Below are 9,614 nucleotides of genomic sequence, written 5' to 3'. Positions count from 1 at the left end.
TGTTCCAGTGTATTTATAATAGTTGTAGAGTGACCTTTCTAGATAAGATAAGTTGGTTATCTTATCTTATCTTTATCTTTGAGTTGAGGTCAGCTTATCTTCAAGGGAACCGCCCTTATCTCTATAGGCTTGGACGACCTTTGAATTTGGGTCGTGTTCCTCTACTGGGGCCCTTTATGGGCTTTCCTGTCGATTTGGCCGAGTTCTTTAAGAAGAAGTCGGTTCACTTGACCTGAAGAGGTCGGTCGCTTTGTCATTTAATCATCCCAGGTCGGATAGCTCGACCCAGGGTATGAACAATTTCTATAGTGGACGTATACAGAGAGATTTGCAATACTGAAAGGCTGCCACCTCCCAGACCTGTTAAAAATAAAAAAAAGGGGGAGTCGCAGCGACTACTGTGAGTACCATAAAATATATGGTCATTCGACAAATGACTGTTACGACCTTAAAAATGTGATAGAAAAGCTGGCTAGAGAAGGCCGGCTTGACAGATATCTCATAGAAAGATCGGACAGCCATGGAAAGAGAAAGTGAGACGATGAGAATAGAAGAGACCCACCATCGCAGACTCCGAAGAGACATATCCATATGATCTCAGGAGGGTTTGCGGGAAGGGGACTCACCAAGTCCTCTCGCAAAAGGCATCTTAAGCGAGTCTACCAAGTCGGGAGCGAGTCACCCGACCTTCCAACCATATCATTCACAAAAGAGGATGGGCAAGGAGTAATCCCTGGACACGACGATCCAGTGGTAATAACCATGATCCTAGCAAATGCCCATCTCCACAGAACCCTAGTAGATCAAGGAAGCTCGGCGGACATCCTTTTCAAGCCCGCTTTTGACAAACTAGGGTTAGATGAGAAAGAATTAAGAGCCTACCCTGACACCTTGTATGGATTAGGCGACACGCCAATAAGACCACTGGGATTTCTACCCCTTCACACCACTTTTGGAAAAGGAGAAAAATCCAAAACTCTTAGTATAGACTTCATAGTCATCGACGTAGGGTCAGCATATAATGCTTTAATCGGCAGAGCTACCCTTAATCGACTCGGAGCAGTGGTGTCTACTCCCCACCTTTGCATGAAATTTCCGACCTCAGCGGGAATAGCAACGGTGAGGGAAGACCAGAAATTGGCAAGGAAATGCTACAATGAAAGCCTGAACCTGAGAAGAAAAGGCAGAGAAGTTCATACAATAGAGCTCGGCGGTGCAAGGGCCAGAGAAGAGCTGCGACCACAGCCGGGAGGAAAAACCGAAGAAATACAGGTCGGCCAAGAGGAAGGAAAAAATACCAACATAGGAGCCAACCTAGGGGAAACCCTAAAACAAGGGTTGACTAAACTCCTAAGAGACAATTCCGACCTCTTTGCCTGGAAAGCCTCCGACATGCCCGGGATAGATCCCGAGCTCATGTCCCACAAGCTCTCGGTATACCCAGGGTCCCGACCTGTACAACAAAAAAGACGCAAGCTCGGCTCGGAGCGAGCCCTAATAGTAGAAGAACAAGTACAGGCACTCTTAGAAGCCGGCTTCATCAAAGAAGTCAAATATCCAACATGGCTAGCCAATGTAGTGCTAGTCAAAAAGCAAAATGGCAAATGGAGAATGTGTGTCGACTACACCGACTTAAACAAAGCATGTCCAAAGGACCCTTATCCACTACCAAGTATTGATACCCTAGTAGACTCCAGCTCGGAATATCAATACTTGTCGTTCATGGATGCCTACTCGGGGTATAACTAAATCCCGATGCATGGGTCAGACCAGGAGAAGACATCATTCATCATGCCCAGAGCTAATTTCTGCTATGTGGTCATGCCATTTGGATTGAAAAATGCAGGGGCCACATATCAGAGGCTGATGAATAAGGTGTTTGCTTCTCACCTTGGAAGCTTAATGGAAGTCTACGTCGACGACATGCTAGTAAAAACCAAGGAAGAAATCGACCTCTTGGCAGACCTCTCGTAAGTCTTTGACACCATAAGGCTACACGGGATGAGACTAAATCCCGCAAAGTGTGCCTTCGCGGTAGAAGCTGAAAAATTCCTGGGTTTTATGCTAACGCAGAGAGGGATTAAAGCAAATCCCGATAAGTGTAAAGCTATCCTGGAAATGAAGAGCCCGACTTGATTAAGGGAGGTTCAACAGTTGAATGGCCGACTTGCAGCCCTCTCCAGGTTCTTGGCAGGATCAGCACTCAAATCCCTTCCACTATTTTCTTTATTAAGAAAGGGATGTCAGTTCGAATGGACACCTGAGTGCGAAGAGGCGTTCCAAGAATTCAAAAGATTCTTGAGTCAGCCTCCGATACTGACCCGACCCAGTGTGGGAGAAGACCTCGTCCTATATTTGTCTGTAGCAGACAAAGCTGTCGCGTCGGCTCTGATAAGAGAAGACGAGGTCGGACAACATCCAGTGTACTTCATCAGCAAAGTTCTACAAGGCCCCGAGCTAAGGTATCACAAACTAGAGAAGTTTGCCTACTCCTTAGTAATAGCCTCACGAAGGCTACGACCCTACTTTCAAGCGCATACAATAAGAGTCCGCACGAACCAACGCATGAAGCAAATCCTCCAAAAAATGGATGTTGCAGGGAGAATGGTTCAATGGGCAATAGAGCTCTTCGAGTTCGATTTGAAGTACGAAACTCGGACAGCAATCAAATCTCAATGCCTCACCGACTTCATAGCTGAGTACGCGGGGGACCAAGAGGAAAAGCCAACTACATGGGAACTCTATGTAGATGGATCCTCAAATAAGACAGGAAGCGGTGCAGGCATAATATTAGTGGACGAAAGGGGAACCCAAATAGAGGTTTTCCTCAAATTTGAATTCACAGCTTCAAATAATCAGGCAGAATATGAAGCTCTGATTGCCGGGTTGAAGCTGGCAGAAGAAGTCGGTGCTACAAAAGTGATGGTACATAGCGACTCCCAAGTGGTGACCTCCTAGATAAGTGGAGAGTATCAGGCAAAAGACCCAAATATGAAGAGGTACTTGGAAAAAACTCTGGAGAATCTTGGGCGCTTTGCGGAAACCGAGATCAAACATATAACTCGGGATCTAAATAGCAGAGCAGACGCCCTATCCAAGTTAGCAAGTACCAAGCCAGGAGGGAATAACAGAAGCCTAATCCAGGAAACTCTCCAGGAACCCTCTGTGGTAAAAACGGAGGAAAAGCAAGTGGTCCTTGAGGTAACCGGATTAAACCTCGGATGGATGAACCCCTTGGTTGAATATATGAAATTCGACATCCTCCCCATGGAGGAAAAAGAGGCTAAGAAAATCCAGAGGAAAGCACAACACTACACTCTGGTGAAAAATATTCTCTATAGAAGAGGGATATCAACACAATTGTTAAAGTGCGTATCGACCTCGAGAACCACCGAGGTATTAGAGGAGGTCCACAGTGGGATCTGCGGAAATCATCTCGGAGCTAGGTCGCTTGCCAGGAAAGTAATCCGAGCTGGATTCTATTGGCCGACCTTGCAGAGAGATGCCAGGGAATTTGTGAAAAAATGTCAACCATGCCAAATGCATGCAAATTTCCACGTGGCTCCCCCTGAGGAACTAATCAGTATAACTTTCCCATGGCCCTTTGCAAAATGGGGGATGGACCTGTTAGGCCCTTTCCCCCAAGCCCCGGGACAAGTCAAATACTTGATTGTGGGAATAGACTACTTCACAAAATGGATAGAAGCAGAACCACTAGCATCCATCATAGCCCAGAGAAGTCGAAGGTTCCTCTACAGAAATATTATCACAAGGTATGGGATACCATGTTTCATCACTACAGATAATGGAACCCAGTTCACCGACTCTACCTTCAGAAGCCTGGTGGCCAGTATGAAGATTAAACACCAGTTCACCTCGATGGAGCATCCGCAAGCAAATGGACAAGGCGAGGCAGCCAACAAAGTCATACTGGCAGGGCTGAAGAAAAGGCTACAAGATGCAAAAGGAGCCTGGGCTGAGGAGCTCCCACAAGTATTATGGGCTTACAGGACAACGCCCCAATCCGCCACTGGAGAAACGCCCTTCCGATTAGTCTATGGCGTAGAAGCCATGATACCAATAGAAATCAGCGAACAAAGTCCAAGGGTGATTCTCCATGATGAGATCGAAAACATACAGGGGCACAAAGAGGAGCTCGATTTGCTCCCCGAAGCCCGAGAAGAAGCCCAGATAAGAGAAGCAGCGCTGAAGTAAAGGATGACTACAAGATACAACAAAAAAGTCATTCGAAGAACCTTCACCCCAAATGACTTGGTCTTGATCAGAAACGACATTGGAGTTAACAAATCAGGGGAAGGAAAACTCGCTGCTAATTGGAAGGGACCATACAAAGTCAATGAGGTCTTAGGAAAAGGTTATTATAAAGTGACCGACCTGAATGGCACCGAGTTACCAAGGTCGTGGCATGCTTGTAATATGAAAAGGTACTACAGTTAAAAGCGAACTCTACTCCCTGATGTACTCTTTTCCCAACTTCACGATTTTTTCCCAAAAGTAAAAGGGTTTTTTCTGGAGAAGGGTTTTTAACGAGGCATCATAGTAGAGGCTAAGGGAAAATAGGCTGTCAAAAACCCTTAGTAACAATAAGGTACCTCCCCAATAAATAAAGATCTTTTTTCATTTTACAAATATCTCTTATAAATTCCTTCTAGTTTTCTCTTTCTACGAAATGCGTCGACTTAAGCTCGACAAAACGTGAAAATCTCATGAACCGACCTAGATGGTCGTCAGGATAAAACGACGAGGTACAAGTCGGCGTAAAGAGGTTATAAAAGTTGATCGTGAGAAACTCGGAGAAATTCTGACTCATAAGTCGAAATGAAAAACCGAGTAAGAAACAAAAACGAATCGCAAAAATAGCCTAAGTCATAAAAGCTCAACAAAACAAGGTTGAGTATAAGGAATAACCAAAAAGAGATAAAAAAAACCTAGGGAAAAAGCTTAAAAGCTGTCCTAAAGTCCTTAAGGCGAAAAGGCTCGGAAAGACAGACAAGCCAAAGGAAAGGTTTTCAGAAAAGATCAAAGGGACTCCGAAAAAGCAAAATCAGAAAAGCATGCACACATAAGGTAACTAAAACCCTTATCCAAAAAAAGGGTATTTATTTTTTTAATTTTAAACCCTTATTAAAAAATGGTATTTCAAAAAAGTGTTTTGTTTACGGCCTTAAAAGGCCAGAAGAAATTGTTCAATCACCACCAACACAAACAAAGAAAGAGTTTAAAAAAGGGGGGACTCACAGGCCGGGCCCCCATATAGCCAATAAAGTTATTTTTTCGGAAGAGGAGTAGACGGATCACCACCAGAGCCAGGAAGAGTAGTCGGAGCAGCGTCAGGACCAGGGAGAGAGGCATCCATAGGAGATGAAGAGGAAGTCGGAGGAACCTTTGAAGAGCTGGAGCATCCTTTGAGCGAGGAGGGGACTCAATAATCCTCTGCCCCCGAGTCTTCAAGTCTGACTCAGAAACAACTTGGGGGGCAGGAGGAGACACTATAGCACCAGCAATGACGACCTTGTCAGGATCCAAAGGAGAGAGATCCAAGCCAGGAGCAATGACTCCGACTTGCTCCTTAAAAATCCTCCAGGCCTCTTCAGATCCCTCGGCAATAGAGTCCTCCAACTCGGCATAGGCAGTCTGAGCATTCAGCAGATCTTTTTTCACAACTACAAGGTCCTCAAAAAGGCTTGAATAGCTCTCCTGCACCTTCAGCCTTAAACCGACCTCCATGTTGCACTGGGCCTGCAACTTGCTCTCCCTCTCCTGGAGACCCTTCCTCTCCTCCTTTAGTTTGGCGACCTCCTCCTTCAACTTCTTCTCATGTTCTTGATATAAAAGAAGTCTCTCCTCCAACTCTTTAGCCCTCGAGGACGAACCAAGAGAGCTAAGAGGAGTCTTCTCGAAAATATCAAGAAATTTGGTGCACACCGCCGCCGCCCTGATACTCTCTTGAGCCAGAATAGTGAGGTGGTTCCGGATAGAAATATCATCCAAGCCTATACGGGCATGAGGATGGATGTACTTCCGGATAAATTCAGGGGCATCCACCTTGGCTTCACCCTCGAAAGAAGAGCTAGGCTCTAAAGCCTTGCGCTTCTTCCTTTCAGGCTCAGGGGAGGATCGGGGGGGGAGGGGACGGCTGAGAAAAAGCAGAAGAGGAGATAACAATAGGTTCAGAAGGGGTCCCCAAACTACGGGAAGAAGAGGTAGGAGGAGGAAGAGAGGAGCTAGTTACCCTGGCGCCACCGGTCCTAGCGCGAGACCTTGCCTTGGCCTCCTGAACCCTTTGGTAAGACTCATTTGAATTCTTCCTCGCCATCTCTGCAAAAGAGAAACAATTAGTAAAATAAGTCGGTAACTACAAGTCGGTAACCACAAGTCGGAAACAAAGTGGATAAGTAAAAGCTACCTAGTTGCGACTGAACGAAGGATGGCGCCCCCTGGAGAAATTTTTTAGTGTCCAAATATGGGGCCCTCCCCCACACTTCTCGGAGGAACCCCACAATGGCTGCCTCCACTTCATTCAGGTCATCCAGACCATATTTCTCACAGGGGGAGGCCTCCAGCCAGTATAGAGGAAAGCGAGGAGAAGAATTCTCATCCAAGAAAAAGGGGTGGTGACCCTCTACAGCTTGCACTTTGAAAAAATAATTTTTGAAGTCATGGAAAGATTCATCAAAAAGGGTGAAGACCCTCCGACCTTGTATGGCCCGGAAAGACACCCATTGTTGTTTATTATTTTGCCCACTGAAGGGCTTAGTCATATGGAAGAGAAAAAAGAAAATCCTCAGGGAAGTCGGAAAGTCTAAAGCATGGCTGACAAATTGATAAATTTTCAGAAAACCTCAGGAATTGGGATGAAGCTGGATAGGTGCAATACGGCAGTGGCGTAAAACATCAATCTCAAAGTCAGAAAAGGGAAGGAAAACGCCCAGGCGGGTAAGCATGCTCTCATACATGAAAAAGAAATGAGGGGCTGCCTCCAAAGCTCTCCCAAAACAGACCCGGTCTTCTAGACCCGGGGCAAGTAGTTCATACTTCGGCTCATCCTCATCAGAGGTGCAGAGCCGGTGGCGAGTGCGAAGATCAGTAAGAAAATCAGTGTTGACCCAAGGTTCCTCCCCCAGGACTGTGACATCAACCCACTGAGCAAGACTTTCAACAGAAGACATTTTCTTTCTTTGGAAAAAGGGTTGGTAAAACCTACAAAAGGAAAAAAGAAAAGAAAATAAAAAACACAGTCTCTAAGGGGGAAGTACGGAATCAAACAGAGGTCTATGGATCAACCTATCCATCTAAAAAAAAAATAAAAGCATGCAAACAAAAAGCATGTCGTTAAAGGAAAAGAAGAAAAATCTAACCTTTATCTGAGAATAAGGTTGGAGAAGATGAAAGCCTTCAAATGCAAGAATACTGCACGAACGGATGAAGAGAAAAATTTGAAAAATTGCAGAAACGAAACAACGAAAGAGAGGGAAAGTATTTATAAACACGTTAGGGGCATAATGGTAAAAATGGGCAGTCATTAATGGGTGCACCGTTACCAAGGTAATTAATACCTACGCGAACCTCTAACGGACGCGACGTTCGATTAGACGTAACTGTGAAAATCAAAAGTCATGAAAAGTCACGTCGGTTGCGCAAAATCACGTCGGTTCCCTCATAGGTCGGCTACGACCCCGAGTAGAATACTCAAACCCAATCCTAAAAGAGAAATTGGGCTCGAGTAGGGGCACTATTCATACCCTGGCCCAACGCTAAGGCCCAGGATCCAAGTAAAAAGGCCCGACCCAAAAGAGTTGAGCCTCACACTACACAAACCAGATGCCACGAAGTCGGCTATCTTCACGACTTGCTCTAAAGAAGTCGGTACGAGGATCAGCTGGCAGATAAACCCTCCCTCAAGAGGATAACTGCCCCTAGAATCTCTCTAACCACTTCCAAGAGCCATATCTCAACCACCCTAAGATAAAGGGACAGTTATTCCCCTTAAAAGGTGGAACTACTCCAACGGTGGTTATTGGTCCATCCCTATAAATACACTGACACTTCTCAGGTATCTTAGAAGCTCCAATACTTTCTAGACCTGCTCACACCCTTGCTGACTTTGGCATCGGAGTGTCTTTGCAGGTACCACCCCCCATTCGTTCATACTCACAAGTCGGACGGAGGCCCCCAAGGCGTAGACCCGCACGAAGGCTTCCTTCCTCGGACGATTGGGCCAACCCAGCGAGTCCAGCCCAACAATCTCCGGTTACCCATCGTAACACTAGTCTATTATATATAATCAAGATTGGGAAAATATTTTATATGTAATTTTATTTTTTTAAAATTATGTTGCATTATATATAATTTATAAAAAATGTTTATAAAATTTGATTTAAAATTTTCAATTAAAATATAAAATATTTATGATATTAATTAATCCAATAATTATTATTATATATATTTACTTATGAAAAAGTATATTAACAGATATATTATATTAATATTTATTAAGTTTATTCTAACATTTATTACCCTTATCAAAGTTTAAATTTTAATTTTAAATAATAAACAACTTCAAAAATATGTTAAGAAAAAAAATGATGAATTCAAATTTCAAATGAAAAAAACTTAATAATAAATAGAATCATATTAATCAAATAGCACCTTAGTTTAAACTTAAGAATTTCAAATTATCTAACCTTAAAAAAAGTTAGAACTGTTTGGATATTAGAAAAAAAACTAGAAAAATGGATTTAAAGCACAAAAGCAAGTAAATTATTAATTATTTTATTAGTTTTTGTAGTTTTTTATTTTCTAATAAAAATTTATAATTTTAAAATTTATAATTAAATTTTTATATTAAATAAAAATAGGCTTTTTTACATAAATACGCATGGCTTTAACTTTAATCCCAAAATGCGCATGGTTGAAAATGTTTCTGCAAATGCGCACCCCCAACTCGCAAGGAGCAACCATGAAATGAAAATGGTATACACTTCAAGGAGGGTGTCCACGAAATGGGATCAGGACACTGACACAAACCATTTCGTTCCTGCCACAAACGAAATGGAGCAACTCAAGCTTGGTGTCCACGAATTGGACCATTACACGCATGGCAAGCACGAAATGGAGGACTTCACTGATGGCACACACGAAATGGACCAAATCAAGTGTGTCATCCACGAGTTGGGGCATTTCATGGTAGGCACACACGAAATGGCCATCATCAAGTGTGGCAAGCACGAAATGGGGGGGGGGGAAGAGTCGAAGCAGCAAGTTTGCAGTTCCTGTACGAGCATGCATTGGGTGAAAGTGAGGCAATTTATTGTTGGGTTGTGAGTTTGAAGCATATAAAAGGAGGTTGTGGGAGGGGAGGGGACCAAAGCAAAGGTAAAAAGGAGAAGTGAAGTAGTGGGTTGCTTCGGTGAAAAAAAAGAGAAGTTGAGGAGTAATTTAATTATTAAAAAAATGAGTGAAATTGGAATTAATGTGGAAGAAAATCTTAATAGGTTGGATGAATTTCATATTTATGCTCATTTACATGTTAAGGTGAGTTTATTTTTTTAATTAAAATAAAAAAAATTTGTTAATAATTTAAATAATTGTTT

The sequence above is a fragment of the Arachis ipaensis genome, chromosome B6, assembly GCF_059453495.1.
Source record: "Arachis ipaensis isolate K30076 ecotype BB chromosome B6, ASM5945349v1, whole genome shotgun sequence".
NCBI classification, from domain to species: domain Eukaryota; kingdom Viridiplantae; phylum Streptophyta; class Magnoliopsida; order Fabales; family Fabaceae; genus Arachis; species Arachis ipaensis.
Note: the sequence above shows the minus strand (reverse complement) of the source record.